Consider the following 21,197-nt stretch of genomic DNA (forward strand, 5'->3'; position numbering starts at 1 on the left):
CCACCTCCACATGGTTCCGCCCAGGGGGTACAATTTTTGACTGGGGTAACAACATTGGCACGACACCGGCGAGCGTACCAAATTCAATGGATGACGATCTTGGCGAAAAGTATTGCCTAAGCAGCCTGATTTAGAATTCCCCTCAAGAATGATGGGAAACAAAACACGCTCATTGTCAACTTATTATTATAAATATTCTTGTAAGTTAATTTTATAGCTGACACTGCGTTTCGGAGTCATAAACATGTCGCCCCCCCCCCCCCCCCCCCCCCAATGTACCAAAAGTCAAACTCCGCCTTTTCTCACTTTGCAAAAATATTAAGATTTCACAGATTCTGCCAGCTAATGAAAATTTATGTCTTGCCTACAACTGAGTAAAATGGGTAAGTAAGCAAAGTAGCGTATAATTTAATTAATCAATTTCGCTGGCGCTCCATCATGTCCATCAAGTAGTATCATATCGAATGAAGCCCCTCCTCCTATTTGACGGGTCGCTGGGAACACGGAAGTCCGCTCACTGCGCTATGCTGCGTTTGATTTGACTGCAGGCGTTCCGTTTTATCCCATTCTTGAACGCAGAGGACGTTTTTCTTCTTATTTCAGTGGTGTCTGTGTGGCAGTTCAAGTAAGTAATCTCATACTTTCCTCACCAAAAGATGCTTTCTCTCCGGGAAAAGCGAAACGCTTTATTACGCTACTTCACGTTATGAAGCTAGCGTTAGCTGCAGAGCGATACAATGTTTACTGTGCTATATTCGAGGCATTACTGTCACGATAGATGAGACGAAGGTTTGCAATTAATATGCTTTACTTGGGGGAAAAAATCTTTAACCGTTTGCATGATCCGATTCATTGGACCAAGCTTGGCCCAATAAGTTTTGGTGTGTATACGATGCTCACAAGTTAAACCCAGACATGTAGTTAAACATTAGTCCCCCTTACAATCTTTGTCTGTGCAACTGTCTGCCTGTTGGCATCCGCAATTTTTATACGTCTATACAGTTTGAGATATTGACTGTGATAGACTGCAGACTATTGCGTTGCTCGTTGCTTATGGAATAAGTGCACCCTCATGTCCATCACTCATTGCTTTTTGTCTCAAGGTCGTTGTTGAAAAAGTTTTGTTGATGTTTTCCTATGCTCTTACTAGAGAACTGCCTTTTCCAATGGTCAGTCACAACACAGAAATTTAAACCACTAAAAATATTTGCATCATACTTACATTTTAACTAAGACAAAATGTATGTAATGCTTCTCAATGAAATGCATATAAACTATATGTGAAAAGTATGTTTTAAAACAACTGAGAACTAAAGTAACAGTCAATCGTTTCATCTCAAACTGTAGGGAAACATTTATTTATCATCTGCATGTTTAATCATCACTGTAATTCAACTCCTTACTCTAAAGTTTAGAAATATCTTAGGGCACTTTCACACCTGTACGGTTTCCAGTATTTGGTCCGAAACGCATGTTAGGATTAATTCGTTTGGACATTTAGGTAGTCCCCCGGGTTATGAATAGTGGCGACTTAACCCGAATTCCCGCGTAAATTTAAATTAACTTTTTAAGTATCTCTTTATATCCCCCCATCTCAAAATAACGATCCAAAAGCATGTACAGTGGTACCTCTACATACGAAGTTAATTCATTCCAGGACCTTGTTTGTAAGTCGTAATGGTCGTATGTCGAACAGGATTTTCCCATAAGAATACATAATAATCCCAATAATTGGTTCCACAGCCTGAAAACCTACACTAAAACCTTAATAAATACTGCTGGTACTATTACAAATGGCAATTACATGTTGCAAAACAAATGAATTAAAAATAAAAATCGAAACAATAATACAGTATAATAACAATAACAATAATTCCTGTTATAATGTAATGAATTGGGTTCTAATGTTGAGGATGTGTTTTGCATGCTATACCTGAATCCGGCTCCTGTGCCGTGGCTGACGTGACAGTAAGATAGGTGCGTTAGAGATTTTACTTTCCCTTTTAATTGTCTGTTGTTGGCGTCAACTGCGGCAGACAGTAGGTTGTGTTGCACAAGTTCTGAAATAAATGATTAAAAATCTGACGAAGCTGGCAGATTCTTTGGCGATGTTACCACAATAATAATTGTGACCGTAACTTATAAAGACTGGCGAACAGAGGTCGGAGGAGGACCGTTGAGATCTAAACATTCTACGGGCTTATTGTGGAGCCAATTCACACCACGCTCATATTTTTTCATCTTCATTTTAATTGTAAGCGTCACTTTTTTTCCTTTTTTCACCACCTGCACTAACCTTCTTGGAACCATGTTGATTTACCTCACAAGAAAATCTGCTGTTCGTGTGTGTGTCTTGCGGGAAAACAAAGAAACTGCGCCGCTGTCATAAATCGTCGTATTTCGAGCATGTCGTCGGATGTAGAAAAGATCGTGTGTTGAAGCGATCGTATGTCGACGTACCGCTGTATTATACGTCATTGTACTGTCCTCGGCAAGACCTTGGAGCTAAGCTCCGAAATAAAGATGTCAGACGTCTGTGTGGTTTTCTGACTTTATTCAGCTGCTCATGACATCAACACTTGCAGAAAGAAACTAAAATAAAAATTAAATTTAAATCAGTTTCATTTTCAATAGCAGCAATTGAAATTTGCGTTTATAACTAGCTGCTGCTACAACAATAACAATCCACACAAACGATTAGCATGTATCAGTTAGCGTCCACACATCATCAAAAACAATCGCACAAACTCGCCCCAAGTATTTGACCACAATTGAAAATGCACAATAAACAGTACAAAAGGTGTTAGATGCATGTGTTGCTTCTGTGGATGCTCCACAAGCAACAAATGTGCGTGCAGGCTTGCAGCTGTAAACTATTCCCGCTCTCTCTCACTGGGCTGTGCGATTTCTTCGTGTGCCCAAATACGTTCTTCTTTGTGTGTACATGTGCTCTGCTACCTGCTCTATGCTTCCTGTGCCAAAATAAAAGCATGCATCACAAAACAAAAGTCAACATTATTTAAAAAAAAAAAAAAAAAGACTGGAGATATGGCAGACGAGACTCCGGCTTTTAAAGTCGAAATCAAGTTAGTCAGGTAGTTTGTAACCCGGGCACTACCTGTATATGTGAAGACAACAGCTGCTTTCGGATGTGTAGTTAAACAACCAAGCTGAGAGGGCCTAGACAAGGTGGTCTCAGCTCGCTTCCATTCGACCTCTGGTTCATAGTGAGAACAGACCCGACACAGCAACCCACACAACTTGCTCATGACTGTTGTCCAACATACAAAAGAGGGTTATCAAAATAGCAATTTAAAGAAACTTTCATCGTGCTCTATAATTATGGTCCTTTGAGTAGCATTTTGTGTGATGTGCATTTGTTGACTCTGCAATTAAAAAAAAAAAAAGTGCCTAATTCTGCTGTCATGAACAGTCCATAAACTACATAACCTAGACAAAAAATTTTCACTAAAAAGTAAAAACCAATGGAAACACTCATTATAATTTTCAACTTATCTGCCATTTAGGGGAAGTAGCAGACATATTGGTCAATTGTGAAAGTATCACAGACGGCAGAGTAAACAGTTTCCCACACTGCTTTTTGTATAAAAGTTTCAAAAGACAACAAATCCAGTCACAATATTTTGATGGACAGTTTCTGTAATTGTACTAAAATATTGAAACAGTGCTGAATGCAGCTTTAAAGCAGGATATGCGCTTCTGGAGTAATTCTTGACCAATGAGAGTATGTAGTTGGGTTGGGCACATAGATATAACATCAGGCTGTATTGCTCAAGGTTGACACAGTGGCGTTAGTAACTGGCGGCCATCTTGCGTTGGAGGACTTCTCTGGCGGGCTCTACCGCAACGGACGTAAGGTGATTGATTTTCTCCACTAAAACATTTTTAACTCGCTGAATTCTTGACGGATACAAAAGATATTAATGTGACTATGATTCTGGCTCCATTTTGAGAAAATATTAAACAGGTCCTTCTCAAAACATTAGCATATTTTGATAAAATTCATTATTTTCTGTAATGTACTGATAAACATTAGACTTTCATATATTTTAGAGTTATTACACACAACTGAAGTAGTTCAAGCCTTTTATTGTTTTAATATTGATGATTTTGGCAAAAAAGTCAAGAAAAAACAAAAATCCCTATCTCAAAAAATTTGCATATTTCATCCGACCAATACAAAAAAAGTCAACTTTCAATTAAGTACATCAGCTATGCACTCAATACTTGGCCGGGAATCCTTTTGCTGAAATGACTGCTTCAATACGGCGTGGCATGGAGGCAATCAGCCTTTGACACTGCTGAGGTGTTATGGAGGCCCAGGATGCTTTGATAGCAGCCTTAAGCTCATCCACAGTGTTGGGTCTGATGTCTCTCAACGTCCTTGTCACAATATCTCACAGATTCTCTATGGGGTTCAGGTCAGGAGAGTTGGCAGGCCAATTGAGCACTGTAATGCCATGGTCAGTAAACCATTTACCTGTGGTTTTGGCACTGTGAGCAGGTGCCAGGCCGTGCTGAAAAATGAAATCTTCATCTCCATAAAGCTTTTCAGCAGATGGAAGCATGAAGTGCTCCAAAATCTCCTGATAGCTAGTTGCACTGACCCTGCCCTTGATAAAACACAGTAGACCAACAACAGCAGCTGAAATGGCATCCCCAGACCATCACTGACTGTGGGTACTTGACACTGGACTTCAGGCATTTTGGCATTTCCCTCTCCCCAGTTTTCCTCCAAACTCTGGCACCTTGATTTCCTAATGACATGCAAAATTTGCTTTCGTCTGAAAAAAGTACTTTGGACCACTGAGCAACAGTCCAGTGCTGCTTCTTTGTAGCCCAGGTCAGGCGCTTCTGCCGCTGTTTCAGGTTCAAAAATGGCTTGACCTGGGGAATGCTGCACCTGTAGCCCATTTCCAGCACACGCCTGTGCAGGGTGGCTCTGGATGTTTCTACTCCAGACTCAGTCCACCGTTTCTGCAGGTCCCCCAAGGTCTGGAATCTGCCCTTCTCCACAATCTTTCTCAGGATGCGGTCACCTTTCTGGTTGTGCAGCGTTTCCTGCCACATATTTTCCTTCCCACAGACTTCCTACTGAGGTGCCTTGATACAGCACTCTGGGAATGGCCTATTCGCTCAGAAATTTCTTTCTGTGTCTTAGCCTCTTGCTTTAGGGTGTCAATGATGGCCTTCTCGACAGCAGTCAGGTCGGCAGTCTTGCCCGTGATTGCGGTTTTGAGTAATGAACCAGGCTGGGAGTTTTCAAAAGCCTCAGGAGTCTTTCACAGGTGTTTTGAGTTGATTCAGATTAGATTAGTAGCCTCTTTAGAGTACCTTTTCGCGATATGCTAATTTTTTTAGATCGGGATTTTTGTTTTTTCTTGACTTTTTTGCCAAAAATCATCAATATTAAAACAATAAAAGGCTTGAACTACTTCAGTTGTGTGTAATGAATCTAAAATATATGAAAGTCTCATGTTTATCAGTACATTACAGAAAATAATGAACTGTATCATAATATGCTAATTTTTTGAGAAGGACCTGTATATTTATAATGTATTTTTTAATATGCAGTAAAATAATGCATGTCTGGCGTCGGTAATAAACCAAGCGTTTTAAAAATTCATTCGAAATTGAGCAATTTATAGCTATTTTAATTATTTTATTTTTTATTTTTTTTAACCCCATCTGTTCAGCTGCTAAGACGCAGAAAGGGAATCTGAGTGTCTGAACAGTTTTAATGTGCCACTATGGAATTTGATATACTACCATTGTGGTTGTTCATTATGTTTTATTCATTTGGAGAAAACGGTGAACTGTATAGGGGGGACAGAAGGAAAGGAACAGACAGAAGAGGAAAAGAACAAAGAACAACAAAAAAATACATCATTAAACGCCTATGCTACCTAAGAACATAGTAGTGCCATCGTAATGTAATTATATTTACCCGAAATTTATAGCTATTCGGAAGTAAATGCCCCATTGACTGTAATGTATGTTTATCAAATGGCCCCAGTGCGAAATAGCTGACGAGCGACAACACCTCTGTCCTTTTTGGCACCACAGCGCACATCAGCCTTACATATGTGATATTTATGGTGATGCTTGGTATTTTGTTCACATTTGAATTAGGGCTGTCAAAATTATCGCGTTATGGCCGGTAATTAATTTTTAAAAATTAATCACGTTAAAATATTTGACGCAATTAACGCACATGCCCCGCTCAAACAGATCAAAATGACAGTGTCGTGTCCATTTGTTACTTGTGGTTTTTTTTTTGTTATTTGTCACCCTCTGCTGGCGCTTTGGTGCGACTGATTTTATGGGTTTCAGCACCATCCATGAGCATTGTGTAATTATTGAAATCATGGCGAGCTACTAGTTTATTTTCTGTTTGAAAATTTTACAAATTTTATTAAAACGAAAACATTAAGAGGGGTTTTAATATAACATTTCTATAACTTGTACTAACATTTATCTTTTAAGAACTACAAGTCTTTCTATCCATGGATCGCTTTAACAGAATGTTGATAATGTTAATGCCATCTTGTTGATTTATTGTTATAATAAACAAATACAGTACTAATGTACAGTATGTTGAATGTATATATCAGTCTTATCTTTCCATTCCAACAATAATTTACAGAAAAATATGGCATATTTTATTGACTGTTTGAATTGCGATTAATTACGACTAATTCATTTTTAAGCTGTGATTAACTCGATTAAAAATTTTAATTGTTTGACAGCCTTAATTTGAATTCATTACAGATGACTTGCCTTGCAAACACAAATACAGACAACTAGAGGTGTGCATCGGCACTGCAGTCACGATTCGATTCGATTTCGTTTCGGAGGGCCACGATTCAATTCAATTCAGAGGGTCACGGTTTGATTCGGCAATGCATAGCGATGCATTACGCCGGTAACACACTAGAAACGTCAACGTCGTGTCAACGATCCCGCCGCGATAACGCACCAGTGACGCTCGGCGTCAATTTCCATAGGACGCGTTTCACGAGCAGCGCGTCTGTGGAGCGGCTCGATCAGTTCACGCGAGGATTGCAAGATTGCGCTTGCCTGGCACAGCCAGACTGTTCTCCCTGTATTTTTCATACACTGAGAGAAAGGTCTGGGACCCAGCCCGTTAACGGCCTCTCGAGCAGGTACAAAATCAATCGACAAATCAGATTCGTTTATTTGCGTGACGTGTTCTTAACGAGCAACGTCACTCTTGCGCGTCTGAAGTCGTCTCCACAACAACACAGATGGTGAACAGGAGAGCCGAGAATATGTTCCAATCCACGGTAAAATCAGTTTTAAATTACCAAAAACACATCGACACGAGTCATTGACAACAGTCTGTCTCGCGCTAGCCATGTTGAATAAACTCCGCTCTCCTCGTATATTTCCTTTCGCGCGCAAGTCCCTCGTCCTGCCCTCGTCGTTTTAATAACGTCACGTCTGCCCGTTGCTGATTGGTCCACTCCGCTGTCTGTTTGCTGCGGCTTGATCCGCCCTGGAAATTGTATCCGCTGAATGGTGGCCGGACTCAATAGCTGGAACAGCGGTGAGTCTGGTGTACCAGGCAAAGATCGCGCGAGAATAGCGGGTATTTAAAGGTAATAAAACAACAACACTTTGCCTTTCAGACCCCGCGTATTGGCCATCTTTCTTTTTGAAAGAAAGAAGAAAAAAGAAGTCAAGTCAAAAGCAATCCCAATGACAAAGATTTTAACATGTATTTTACTAATTAAATGCCTCAATCATTTTTTTTCCTAAGCTTTATTGATGTTTTTTTCTCAAATTACAGCACCACGCAGAAATTAATAAATTTAATTGTGTAGCAGGATTTGTGTATTATTTGTATTAATTACAGGTGTTTTAGCTCATTTCAATTTATTTTATTTATATAGTAAGTTACGATTGCAGATTATTTTGAAAATCGACCGGATCCACCGTATTTTTACACGAGTGACTTCCGGCCTGCCCGATCCTACCTAGTAGTATTGATGCAGGGGGGCCGCGTCTCGCGTCAAATAACAAACTCCGCTGTTCTTTTCGCGTGCAACGCGTTGAGCGCTTCTGGGACGCGTCCAATACGCGGCCGCACTGCGACTGGTGTGCATTGGCTGATTGACTTTAACGGCAGCGTTTCACTGCGTTATCGCGGCGGGATCGTTGACGCGACGTTGACATTTCTAGTGTGTTACCGGCGTTAAAGCCTGGGATGCATTAAAATTCTAAAGCAAAGCATATTTTTCATGAATCATGAAGCAACACAAGCGGTCAGACATTAACCAACTTTTTATTGGCTCTTGTGTCTCTCCTGGTTGAAGTCAAATGAAAATACTTTCAGATACCCACCTGTATATATATTAAAAAAAAACAGATCACAGCATTTAATTAGTGCTTTAAATGAGACCAGGGCTTTCTCTTTTTTTACACACAGTAGCAGCCTTTCACACAGTGCAACATCTGAACTCCTGTGCAAAACCAGTAATAACAGTCACTGTATTTTAGTCACAACGACCCATCAATAAAAATATTCAAGTACATATTAAAGAAAACGACAAAGAAAATATTGTAGTGCAGCAGCATCTTTTTCACAATATCAATCCAGGGATCAGTTCAGTTGCCAACAAAACATCAACTAAATTGCAATGTAGAACAAAAGTAAAATTTAGGCGTAGCCCACTATATATGTGCAAAAGAGCTTAAATCGGGCCTAAAAAATCCAGCCCGACCCGACACAGCCCGCTGGTATTGAAGCCCGACCCGGCCCGAGCCCAAACAATTAACTAGATTTGCAGGGCCAGCCCGAAAAACCCGATTTTTTTTTCTTTTTTTTTCTTGGAGTCACGCGGGAAAAAAACGCAGCAGCAGCAATTTATTTTCATTTCTTCGAGTTGGCAGAAAAAAACGCTTTGTTAAAGTTTTCTTAATGTTTAAATAGTCTACATATTTTTATGATCATTATAAAAGCATTTACACAACCAAATAACGCCGGGAAAGTTCAATATAAAAAAAATAAAATTAAAAAAAACATGCGGGCCACGGCGTTCACGTGCGTGCACAATCAAATGCACAATACAGAGAGCCTGCTCTCGGTTTTGTCCCATTTTTTAAATTTTTATAATTTATTAGTCCGGCGCGGCGGCCCGACACGATCCGACCCGAACGTGAATGCTTAACATTTTGGGGTCGGGTCGGGCCCAAAATGTTAATCTGGTTCGGGCACAAGATCTAACCTCTAAGAGATAGGACATAATATAACAATGGCTGAAGCGGAGAAAGAGGGAGCGAGAAAGATTATTTATGCACCTAAGACATTGAAAGCAGACATCTGGAGACGTTTTGGCTTCTACGAGGTTGGTGTGAAACATGACCAGAGTTATGCGGTGTGTAAAAAATGAAACATGGAATAATAATACAAATGGGGAAACCAAATTCCGTTGCATCACCGGAATTAAGCTGGGAAGATTTTTGAACGCACTTATAAATTCTAAAATGTGCTGAATCGATTCAGCTTGTTGGCCGCATCGAATCGAATCGTCCATGCCCCGCAACGGGATGCATCGCCGCATTGATTATTGTTGACACCACTATAGGGCTGGGCGATATGGCCTTAAGCACGTATCACGATAAATTGAGCAGATTTACCTCGATAACGATAAATGACGATAAATTCACCCAAGCAGACTGTTATATAATTTGAAAATCTGAATCAATGCATGAAATACAGATTAACCGTTTCTTGTTTATTTATTTACCAGCTTTCAATTTAATATATTTAACAATTGTACATGCATTCTAAACATTAAGTATACAAAAATTTATTGTAAACAATAAGAATTCAAGTTTGAACATTTAAAACGGCTTGAATGGCTTGAACAATGTACATTGTCAAAATCAATATGCCTGTGCCAACATGTCATTGTAACACAAATTACTTACAGCTTGAACAGTACACTTCAAAAAGACAACTTACTGTTAATGGCTGCTGTGACATAATTACTCAACACAAGTGTTTACTGCAAGGTTTCAGGTTTTTTTTCCCAGTGCATTTTTTAATACATACACACACACACACACACACATTAAAGCTGCATTGATCTAATGACACAGAATTAAGCACATACAGAAAAATAGCTGGGGCGATTAAACAGTTATATTATAATTTTCACTGTTAGATTGTACTTTATGCTGAATGCTTTAGCATCACAAAAGCTATCAGAGAAATCACACACAGACAAGAGATCCACAATAACGTGATAAACTAATGCTGCATTCCAGAGAAGTGGGAAGTCAGATTTATCCCACTCGGATGCTACCAGTTCCGATCTCAAAGCGTTCCAAGCAAATGTAAACAACAAAGATAGCTGATCGCGACGAGGTGTTTTTTATTTTGGCCATCCAAATACATTTTGACCTCCAGCGAACCTGCCTTCCTATAAGCGATCAAATAGTAGAGGAAACACGACGGCTGCGTTATAGCCCACACTGTAAACTGCCTTTTTTTAGTTACATCCTTTGCTGATCGTCAATATAAAAACATAGCACAACAAAGATAATTCACTGTATGCCAAAAAAATACATGGCGTCTCAAATAAACTTGATTTACTTCATTATTGTGTTATCATTCAATACGTTTTCATGAGCGCCAATTTGTCCAGTGCCGTCAGATTGAAACAACTTGGAAGTCGGGGTAGTTATTTTTTCTCCGACTTCGCGACTTGGACCTACCAGTTCGAGTGGCGTTCCAATGATATTTTCCAGCTCGGAGGTCGGAAAAGTCCGACATCCCACTTTTCTGGAACGCAGCATAATTGCTAGATGCAGTCAGAGACCAATCCACTCATGAAGTTCAGCTGTTTCAACTAGTTTAGAGCCGCTATCCGACTCCATCACTTTCATTTGTAGCGTTAACCGCTAGCGTTAGCCACTAGCGTTAGCCTGTGGCTTGGCTACCAGTAGAAAGCATTGAAAGCATCCTCTTTGGAAATTGTGAGAAAAGGGGAGGACAACGGGTGAAAGTCCGTCTGGGGGCCGCCAAGAGTCTATTTAATGTCGGGTGAAAGTTTGGCGAACCTCCCTTAAGCAACACTCCATTACGTTTGCTTGTAGCGTTAGCCGCTAGCGTTAGCATACCGGGCTCGTTTGATTGGCTTCCTGGTAACCACGTGATTCTATACGTAAGCACACTGTCTGGTTTCTTAAAGGGGAATGAACATAGCTGAACAACACACAGTCAAAGCGGGATGAAAAGACTATATTTTTTTGTTTTTTTAAATTACCGAATTTACTGTCATGGTCAAAATGACGTCGGTCATCGTAAAGAATTTCGGTACCGGTAATTTTTCGGTTTACCGCCCTGCTCTACACCACTACAGACGACGCAGAGGCACCGAATTGTATAAATTTACCCAGTCAATCTTAACAAAACAAACTGATCACAGGTGTGAAAGTGGCCTTATTTCATAAAGGCTTATTGTGACAACTTGGTGAACAGCTTTACTTTGTGGCTACCTGTTTTTTTTCATGGTTTTTTTTTCTTAATGTTTTTCTTTTTTTTTATAATTGCACCGTTTCATCATTTTGGAAATGAAAATCTTGATATTCTAGTAGTGATTTGTATAGAATCAAATATTATTTCATTAGGTTTAGAGGCGTGCGAAATTTCCGATTCTTAGATTATTCGCGATTCTGCCGTGGAAGATTCGAGAATGATTCACAAACATCCAAATTCTGATTACTTAATTATACCAGGTAAAGCTGAACTAAAACACAGTCAGCGCAGTCTTCGGGACGCAATGAGGAACGGACCGAGAGTAAATATCATGTTCAACTCATGCTGCTAGATAAAAAAACAATAATACCTGACTGCTGGTACAAACAACGCCCAGTTGCTCGTTGCTGCAAACATACGGCCGCATAATGCTACGATAGATATCACATATATATAGAACTAAATGCAAAATGACAGACTTGCCGGCGTTAGTAAACAGCCGCCGTCTTAAAGCAGTAGACTTCTCTGGAAGGCTCTGTTGTAGCAAGCCTAATTAACTTTTTATGTAAAATATTACTAAATCGGCAAAATATTGATTTGAATCTATCTTTAATTGATGAATCAGTTTTAAAACTTTCACATGTCAAAAGTAGAAAGGAAAATATAGAATAACTGGAGCAATTTTAACAACTTTAATGGTTGATTCACAACATTAAATTACAGTAATTGAATGTAGTTTAAAGCTGCTAATACAGAATGGGGACTTGAGTATTTACTGTTTTGAACCGTTAACTTGATACTGAAATAGGAGTTTGGTTTAGCCTGAGAGGATTTTTGAACAATTTTGGAACTAATCAACAAAACATGAAAAGGGGGGAGGGGGTGTACATCAGTAATAGATTTATAATGGAATCGTAGCCTCTGAATCCTGAATTTTATTCCTTTTTATTTTTTATTGTTTAGTAATGCTATATGCTTTGTGCTGCCATTGTAAGCAAACTCCAAGAGAGAGGGACTACCCTGGGAATTTATAAACCTTTTGTGGCAGTGCAGTCATCCAACAATTATTTTGGCCGGTGCAGTATTAGACGAGAGAGCAAAATTGTTGTGAAATTTGAGTCTCTCGGAGACAAGTACTGTATTTTATCACCATGCCAGCTGGAAATGATACAACACTGGGTCAGGAGTTGACCATCGGTAGCCACAGGGATGAGTGAGCATCTGCTTCTCCTTCTGCGGCAGAAGGCACAAGTGACGTGATGTGTCGAAGAAGCACCAAAGTCAGTGGAGTAGGTTACTACAGTTAGTGATGCCTGAAAGTTGACAGTTTAGTTCGTGTAATTTATAACATTAGGATGATGTGTTTTGTTGTTTTTATTTTGGTGGTCATTTATCTCTAAATTTCACATTATTGCTTGTTCCACTCATTTGTTTTTGGCAGTCCTTTTAATTTTTGTCTTAGTCTTTTGTGCGATAATACTTATATGTCTTAGTCGTATTTTATTCATCTCAAAATGTGTTTGTCTTCAACTAGTTTTTGTGGACGAAAACTCAAGACTATTTTCGTCGTTTTGGTCGCTCGTCGTAGTTTTAGTCAACGTTTACTAAAATATTTTTGTCTGTAAAATTATAAAGTTTCAATTTAAAAATAAATAAATAAAGGTTTCCAGCTATTTCGAAAGAACATTGACAGACGAGCACATATTGTAGCGTCTACAAGGACAATGCCAATTTGGTGATTATACACACTCAGCAGGAAAAAAGTGCATTATTTTCAATTACTTATTACCACCTCAATGCCACTAACTGAATGAAAAAAAGTTCCCAAAATTTAAGAGGACGCTCGCCATTAGGATTAGCCTATTGCTAATGACCATGCAATGCTAACGCTACATGTTACATTTAGTGTGTAATGATCACTCAGCACAAACCTTTAACCAGGCTAACTAGACATAAAATGTTAAACATTGTGAACATGTGACAGAAACTTGCACATTTTCGTCTCGTCAGACGAAAACAGGCATGCGTCTCGTTATGTTTTAGTCTCCCGAAACTAGTTTTTAGCTTGTTATCGTCTCATCGTCATTAAAAAAGTGCTCATTGTTGAAATTTTACATTGTCGTCATCGTTGACGAAAAAAACACTGGTTCCAATAGGGACTTCTTTTGATTCCAAATCCAGGCAAACTCTTGCTTGACCATGCAGAACATGTTCAAACCTGGAGGTGAAGCTATATTGAGTTAAAAATCAAGAACAGCACACAGAAAGTTGTTACCCTTGGGGTTATGTTTATGTTATCACGTTCCTTCAAAAAGAAATTTTTCCTCATACAATCAGTCTATGGCTGGGTAATCCATCGTGTTTACTGCAATACCAATAACGCATGGTAGAGCATGTTATATTACAAAAAACCAAACCACAGTATTTAGCAATGTGTATAAGACAAGACATGTTTGTGCTCGACTAGGCCAAGCCCAAACAAGGAGTGCTGAATTAGTGTTGTTTAGGCTTTGACTTGAGAACTATTTTCGTCTTGGCTGAAAAAAATAAAAAAGGAGGGAAAGAAATCCAATCTGACAAGGCAGTTCACAGCTTGAATGGCTATATGAAATGAATTACTTTCCAGTTCGGTAGACACGTGTTAAAGTTGACTGATTGATCTAGAAATCTATTCAAAGAAAATATCTTTTTTTTTTTTTTTTTTTGCCTACAACTGTAGTTTATTATTTATGCCTGACCTCTGCATTTTTCTGTGCAGAAATTAAAAAATGTTTCAAAGCTGGGCACAGACACTGTTACTGTGTTTCACTTATGCGTTAGATTTCCTTTCAGGTCAGCAACTTACATATATTTTTATATGGTCAAACTTTAATGTACAGTCTTACAGCATCAGTTCCATCCAAATGGTGTTTCTGCATATTTTTTGAAACCCCCTACATAATTAATCAATTATATTCTTAGTGTGACGGTTATTGCTAACAGGATATTGACATTTGGCATCAAGCTTTTGGGTGCTCTCTTGTCCATCGTACTTGCAAGTTGCAAACATCTACAAAAGGTTGTCAATATTTTTTGACTGTAATTCTCTGAGAGCACACTTTAAAAATCAAATGTCATAGGTACCATTATATCTTGGGATTGTTTTATTTTGTTGTTGTTGGGTTTATCTCAGAATTGCCATCTTGAGGTTAATGTTAATTTATTGAATTTTTGAAGGACATTAACCAAAGCTATCTTGAAGTAGCAGAATGCTATGATGACTCTATTTTTTTCATCAACAGTTAAAGGTCCCAACTATTTTATTTACAGTAAAATATGTAATTCATTGATGTCTAAAAACAATAACAAAAAATAATATTACACATTATGGTAATGATCACCTACAGTATATGCAAACAAACTTTGCCAAAGGCCAAACAATCTTACCCTGTAGCTATCTTTTGTCTTGCCTTCTTTGTGGTTCATAATAGGTCAGAATAGCAATATTACAAAAATAATAATAATAATAATAATAATAAAGCACTGAATATGAGACGACCATGAACACAGCGCAACAGTAATGAAAACTGCATGCTTGGACACTATATTTTTCAAAAATATTTTTTATACAGATAAGAAACCATTATATCTTATCATTTCTTATCTGCTAAATTATATAGTTTTAAACAAATTTATATTTTTTTTCTGAAAATTAAATATTTATGATGCTGCATTGAGGTGAATGTATCAAAGGTTTTCATGGACGCATTACAATAAGTAAATTATTACAAAATTAATTGTCAAAAAACATACAAAATACTATTTTGGTATCAAATCGTGGACTAGGCCACATCATAGACATAACCATCTTTCAAATAAAAATGGGCTATTTCAAGTTTTCTTGACTACAGTGACCCCTCGTTTTTTTGCGGTTAATGAGCACCAGAACCAGCCATGATAAGTGAAAAACCGCGAAGTAGCACCCCCCCCCCCAAAAGAATTATTTTTATTTTTTGTGTGTTCAATGTATTTTTTCAGATTTACCATTGGAAAGAGATATATATAAGGCATGCTTTTTTTTCACTTTTTTCCCCAAAGTATAATTTTAAAAAAATGTATATACATAGTAAGGGTGTAACGGTACATTTATTTGTATTGAACCGTTTCGTTACGTGGTGCTCGGTTCGGAACGGAGGCGTACCGAACGAGTTTCTGACGTAATGTAACCCTTACTTTTCAAGGCTGTGAGTGGATCGGGTTACAGTTTCTTTGTGTAGATTATATTTACTCCGTCTTCTCTACTATAATGAGGACCAACACGGTAGGACAGTATATAACCCAAAAACGTCAACGGGGCGACAACGTGGCCGCCGCGAGAACGCAGTGAAACGCGGGCGTTAAAGTCAATCAGCCAGTGCACACAAGTCGCAGTGCGGCCGCGTGTTAGACGCGTCCCAGAAGCGGCTCAACACGACGCACGCGAAAAGAATGGCAGAGTGTATTATTTGACGCGAGACGCGACCCTCCTGCATCAATACGACTACCGTAGCTAGGATCGGGCAGACTGGAAGTCACTCGTGTAAAAATACGGTGGATCCGGTCGATTTTCAAACTAATATGCAATCGTAACCCACTTTTTGAGTCCATCAGATCTCTTGAGTCGTAGATTGGGGAACAGTTGACTTGTCTTTGTTTATTTACTGCTGTCTTCTCCGCTATAATAATAACCAACACGGCCCCGTGTTCAATACAAAACCCTCCTACCACAACAAAACAAGTAGGAACTAATATTCACATAGGAACTAAAGTTATACAACATAAAATATACAATATAAATGAATACTACATCATATTTGTAAAATACATACACATAATAAAATAAATAATAGCCCATTTAAATAAAATAAATTGAAATGAGCTAAAACGCCTTAAATTAAATAATAAGAATAATACACACATTCTGCTTACACAATTACATGTATTAATTTCTGTGTGGCGGTTTAACTTGAGAAAATCCACCAATGAAGCTTTTGAAAACCATTCATAAGAGAAAAAAAAATGATTCATTGAGGCATTTCATTTGTAAAATACATGTTAAAATCTTTGTCATTGGGATTGCTTTTCTCTTTAGCACAGGACTTCTTTCTTCATCTTTCTTTCAGAAAGAAAGCTGACCAATACGCGGGGTCTGAAAGGCAAATTATTGTTGGATTATCTTTAAATACCCGCTACTTTTTGAGCAGAATTCTAGCTTTTTATAGGCTAATGTTCCTATTGCTGAAAGCAAAAAGCTGTGTAATAAACAACTAGCACATTTATATTTCGCATTTTGTTTTCTTACTGTACCGAAAATGAACCGAACAGAGACCTCAAAACCGAGGTACATGCCGAACCGAGATTTTTGTGTACCGTTACACCCCTAGTAAATATGTCGAAGGACGATGCTAGTCCGTAGCAGTTAATTTCTCCCATTGATTTTTTTCAAAACATTTCGAAATGCATGCATGGTACGAAAAATATCATAATTACCTTGAATCCTCGAACAAATCACTCCTGAGCCAATCGTTCCCATTGGTATGTGGTACAGCTTTCTTACTTTTTCAACTAAATCCGACGTAACATATGCTGGGTGCGTGTTTGTGAATAGCTCACTTGATGTGGGTGGCCCCGTGCTTTAAGGGGAGGCGCAGTATGTGCCCGATGTGACCTGTCAATACCATTGACGTCTATGGTATATACAGTATTTTTTAGTAATGTTTTTTAAGCACTGCAAATTTAGTAATTACAGTGCCCTCCATAATTATTGGATTTATAATAATTATGTGTTTTTTAGCTTCTAATATATATTTTTTCTAAATAATATGGGACCTTAATGGGGGAAAAAAAGAAAAATCCAACCTTAAATACAAGTGCATTTAATTATTTGACATCAAATAATGTGTGTCACAATTATTAGCACCCCTGGTGTTAATACTTTGTACAACCCCCTTTTGCCAACAAAACAGCACCTAATCTTCTATAATGTTTCACAAGATGGGAAAAGACAGAAAGAGGGATCTTCACCCATTCCCCTTTGCAGAATCTCTCTAAATCATCCAGAGACCTGGGTCCTTTCCTCTGTACTCTCCTCTTCAGCTCACCCCATAGGTTTTCAATGGGGTTGAGGTCTGGGGACTGAGATGGCCATGGGAGGAGCTTGATTTTGTGTCTGGTGAACCATTTCTGTGTAGATTTGGCCATATGTTTAGGGTCACTGTCTTGCTGAAAGACCCAGTGACGACCCGTCTTCAGCTTTCGGGCAGAGGGCAACAGATTTTGGTTTAAAGTGCCTGTGACACGAAAAAGCATGTTTATTTCATAATACACGCGGTATTTTATGCCCCTGAATGATATGGGCCGCTTGGATGTGTGTGGAAGCGATCGCTATTTTTATTTAGTTTTTTGAATCCCGCGCCATGAAAATGAGTGACTTCCGGCTTTGGTCTTGCATTGAGGAGGAGGGCGCTGTGACGTGTACGGTAGAAGACGTCCTCTTCACGCTACAGTGTACTGTTGTGTATGAGGACGAAGGATTCAGCTGATTTTGCGGATTAATACGTTTATTTTTCGCATCACGCCAGCCAAACGGCTGCAGAAAAATCATTCTGTATGAGGGAGAGGCGTATGCGCCTTTTTGGAGTTTCAAAAGGTTCCCCTTCACCGTGGATATTTACTGTGGGACCATTGGACTTACGAGGAAGTGAGTAATCATCTTGTTTTGTATTATGTCAAGTACGAATACAGCGATTACAAAGTAAACACTACAAAGTTCCTTTAAATGAAGGACTACTTACGTTTGATCATTGATAGGCATGTAAAAAGCTCTCCTAATGCTCATTAGCAGCAGCACGTTAGCTGCACAACAACTCCAGCCACCCTCCTCCAGGGAACGAACTGTAAATTGCTCTCCGCCGGGTGGTTTGCCGATCCGCGAAGACAATCGACAACCGGGTCATCATGTCAAATAATCCAGGATAGTTATGTGTGATTTTCCGCTTCGAAGACTTTGAAACATCACTTGGTTCGGGTTAGCATGTCTGCTAGCTGTCACGCCTTCTGGTTTGTTTACATTCTCCGAAGCCGGGGAAGGGAAATGACATATGTCCGATTTAGGTGTCATAAAATATCGTTCGGGAGGTGCGACAGTAAAGGTGAAGTCGACAGTTTTGACCATTATGGAGTAATTTTGCCATGTCGTCCTGAATGAATGCATTTTTATTATTTCATATTCCATTCAGCACAAGACTGTTATTTGTCATGACCAAGCAATTTGGGAAAATAATTGGATAAAAAGAATATCCTGTAAAAATATTGAAGTAAAGAGACAGAAACAATGACATTTTGCCGCTCTCTTCGTCGCGTTTTCCTCGTTGTGAATAGTTCCCCCTCGACGGGCTGACTGGTCCTTCTCAAGCCATTTATATAGCTATTGGGGAAAATACTTGGATAAAAAGAATATCCTGTAAAAATATTGAACTAAAGTAGGGCTGCAGCTATCGATTATTTTAGTAGTCGATTAATCGATGAACTAGTTAGTTCGATTAATCGAGTAATCGGAAAAAGAACATGAAAAATTAAAATACCTGAGCTGAGCCTTAAACGGTATTAAAAATAAATAAATGAGGATCTATGTCCAACAAAAGAACAATTGGCTAACTTACATGGCAAAAGTCCGCTAGCTTAAATGCTATAAAATGTTAACTTTTTTTCCCAATGTTCTTAACAAATGGTTCAGACTCATATTTCCACAAAAAACGGCTAAATATACATATAAACTAAATTAGGAATGCATTAAAAAACATTAGCCCAAAGAAAAACTTAGCTTACATTGGTCTTAACAGGGAGCAGTTGGATTCAGCCATGTGAACTGAGGCAGATCAGAGGGCAATGTATCCACCCTAATCAATAAACTAAATGTAAACACTTTCAAAATAAACCATTACAACGCCACTTTAATTAAACGAATACTCGAGGCAACAAAATTTAATTCGAATATTTTTTTCTAATCGAATACTCGAGTTAATCGATTAATCGTTGCAGCACTAAACTAAAGAAACAGAAACAATGACATTTTGCCGCTCTGTTCGTCGCGTTTTCCTCGTTGTGAATAGTTCCCCCTCGACGGGCTGACTGGTCCTTCTCAAGCCATTTATATAGCTATTGGGGAAAAATACTTGGATAAAAAGTAGTGATGCACGATAATACATTTTTCAACCGATATCGATAACCAATAATTTCCTGCCCCTTCCACACGATAACCGATAATGTCACGCCGATAATTTTATTCAAATATATAAGTAAAATTTTAAAGTATACAAAGATCAAATGTTACTGTGCAAAAATGTAATTTAGTGCTATTTTTTTCCACATCAAATGTGAACAAGTAGTAAATTCCAACATCTAAACAATGGCAATGACATTGTGTAATGGTAAGCTTTTGGCAACAATTACTTTGAGAGTAAACACCCAAGTTGCACAAAAATGCCTTAAAACTAAGCCATCCCTAACATATATCACATTACTACACTGCAAAAACATCTACTTAAAACTAGCAGAATTGGACAAAACTGTTGATTGTGCACATTTGGAGGCTAAATCAAATTGTTGCTCCTCTGGGGTTCAGAGGGGCAAATTAGGTGAACCAATTGGACTTGTAGTGTGACTGTGATGACAGAGTAGAGGTCATGAGTTGAGCTACAAGCTGTTTTTACTCCACAGCAAAGGAAAAGTAATTTCTTTTACAAACATATATGTACACAACAGAAGTTAACAAAAGAAATGGCCTCCAAAAGTCCAAAAAGTCCAAATGGCCATTAAAAATTTCAACCATTAGCATACACATTTTTAAAATATATAAATGCACAATAAAATGTGTACCTTGCTTTTAAATTCAACATATGAATCATATTTATACATTGGAGAATGGATATTCTTAATACATCTGTATGTAACAACCATTTTTAACATGTACCGACTGGTTTCCGCTAGGGTATGCTACATCATCATCTTCCTACGCTAGGCCGTTAGCTCTGCAGGTTAGCATACAACACCATCCCGTTTGACTCCAAAACGCTCAACAAACATCGTTTTTTTTGCTTTTCACACCGTATATTATTATCCCAAACCCTTTCTAACTTTAATAATATATGCTAAACAGATGGATGCAGAGTTTTAACCGACCTGTGATGACAGAGTAGAGGACATGAGTTGAGCTACAAGCTGTTTTTACTCCACAGCAAAGGAAAAGTAATTTCTTCCTCTGTGGCGCCTCCACTCTTCGCCGTCAGAACGCAACATGCGCCATCCGCAGGCCAAAGTAGGAATTACATTTAACTCAAAAGAGCTTATGTTAGAATCAATTAAAATATTTCAAAGTATATAATTATCGGATTGCATTATCGGTTGAATTTGGTTTTATCTGGATTATCTGTGTGACGTCATAATTGCCATTATCGGCCGATAATTATCGGTGACCGATATTATCGTGCATCTCTAATAAAAAGAATATCCTGTAAGAATATTGGAGTAGAGAGACTGAAACAATGACATTTTGCGGCTCTCTTCGTCGCGTTTTCCTCGTTCTGAATAATTCCCCCTCAATGGGCTGAATAGTAAAACCGATGAGCCCAGTCTACCGCTGACGTCATCC

At 38.5% G+C, this 21,197-nt stretch overlaps 1 protein-coding gene and 1 long non-coding RNA gene across 3 annotated transcripts in view; one reads left to right on the forward strand and one right to left on the reverse strand.

Annotated features, from left to right (window-relative positions):
- Positions 1-486: 486 nt before the first annotated feature.
- The window catches only part of micu1 (mitochondrial calcium uptake 1), a 75,730-nt gene continuing 55,019 nt past the window's right edge, over positions 487-21,197 (forward strand). For both annotated transcript variants that reach the window (XM_057848052.1, XM_057848054.1), the window contains exon 1: positions 487-625. The gene's annotated coding sequence lies outside the window, so the exon portion shown is untranslated. The remainder of the gene's footprint in view (positions 626-21,197) is intronic.
- On the reverse strand, positions 2,545-21,032 carry LOC130922858 (uncharacterized). The gene is made up of 3 exons (XR_009064588.1): positions 20,729-21,032; positions 3,119-3,271; positions 2,545-2,972 (listed from the first exon to the last, which is right to left on the reverse strand). It is a non-coding gene; the product is annotated as an uncharacterized LOC130922858 (long non-coding RNA).

The sequence above is a fragment of the Corythoichthys intestinalis genome, chromosome 10 (genome assembly GCF_030265065.1).
Source record: "Corythoichthys intestinalis isolate RoL2023-P3 chromosome 10, ASM3026506v1, whole genome shotgun sequence".
NCBI lineage: Eukaryota > Metazoa > Chordata > Actinopteri > Syngnathiformes > Syngnathidae > Corythoichthys > Corythoichthys intestinalis.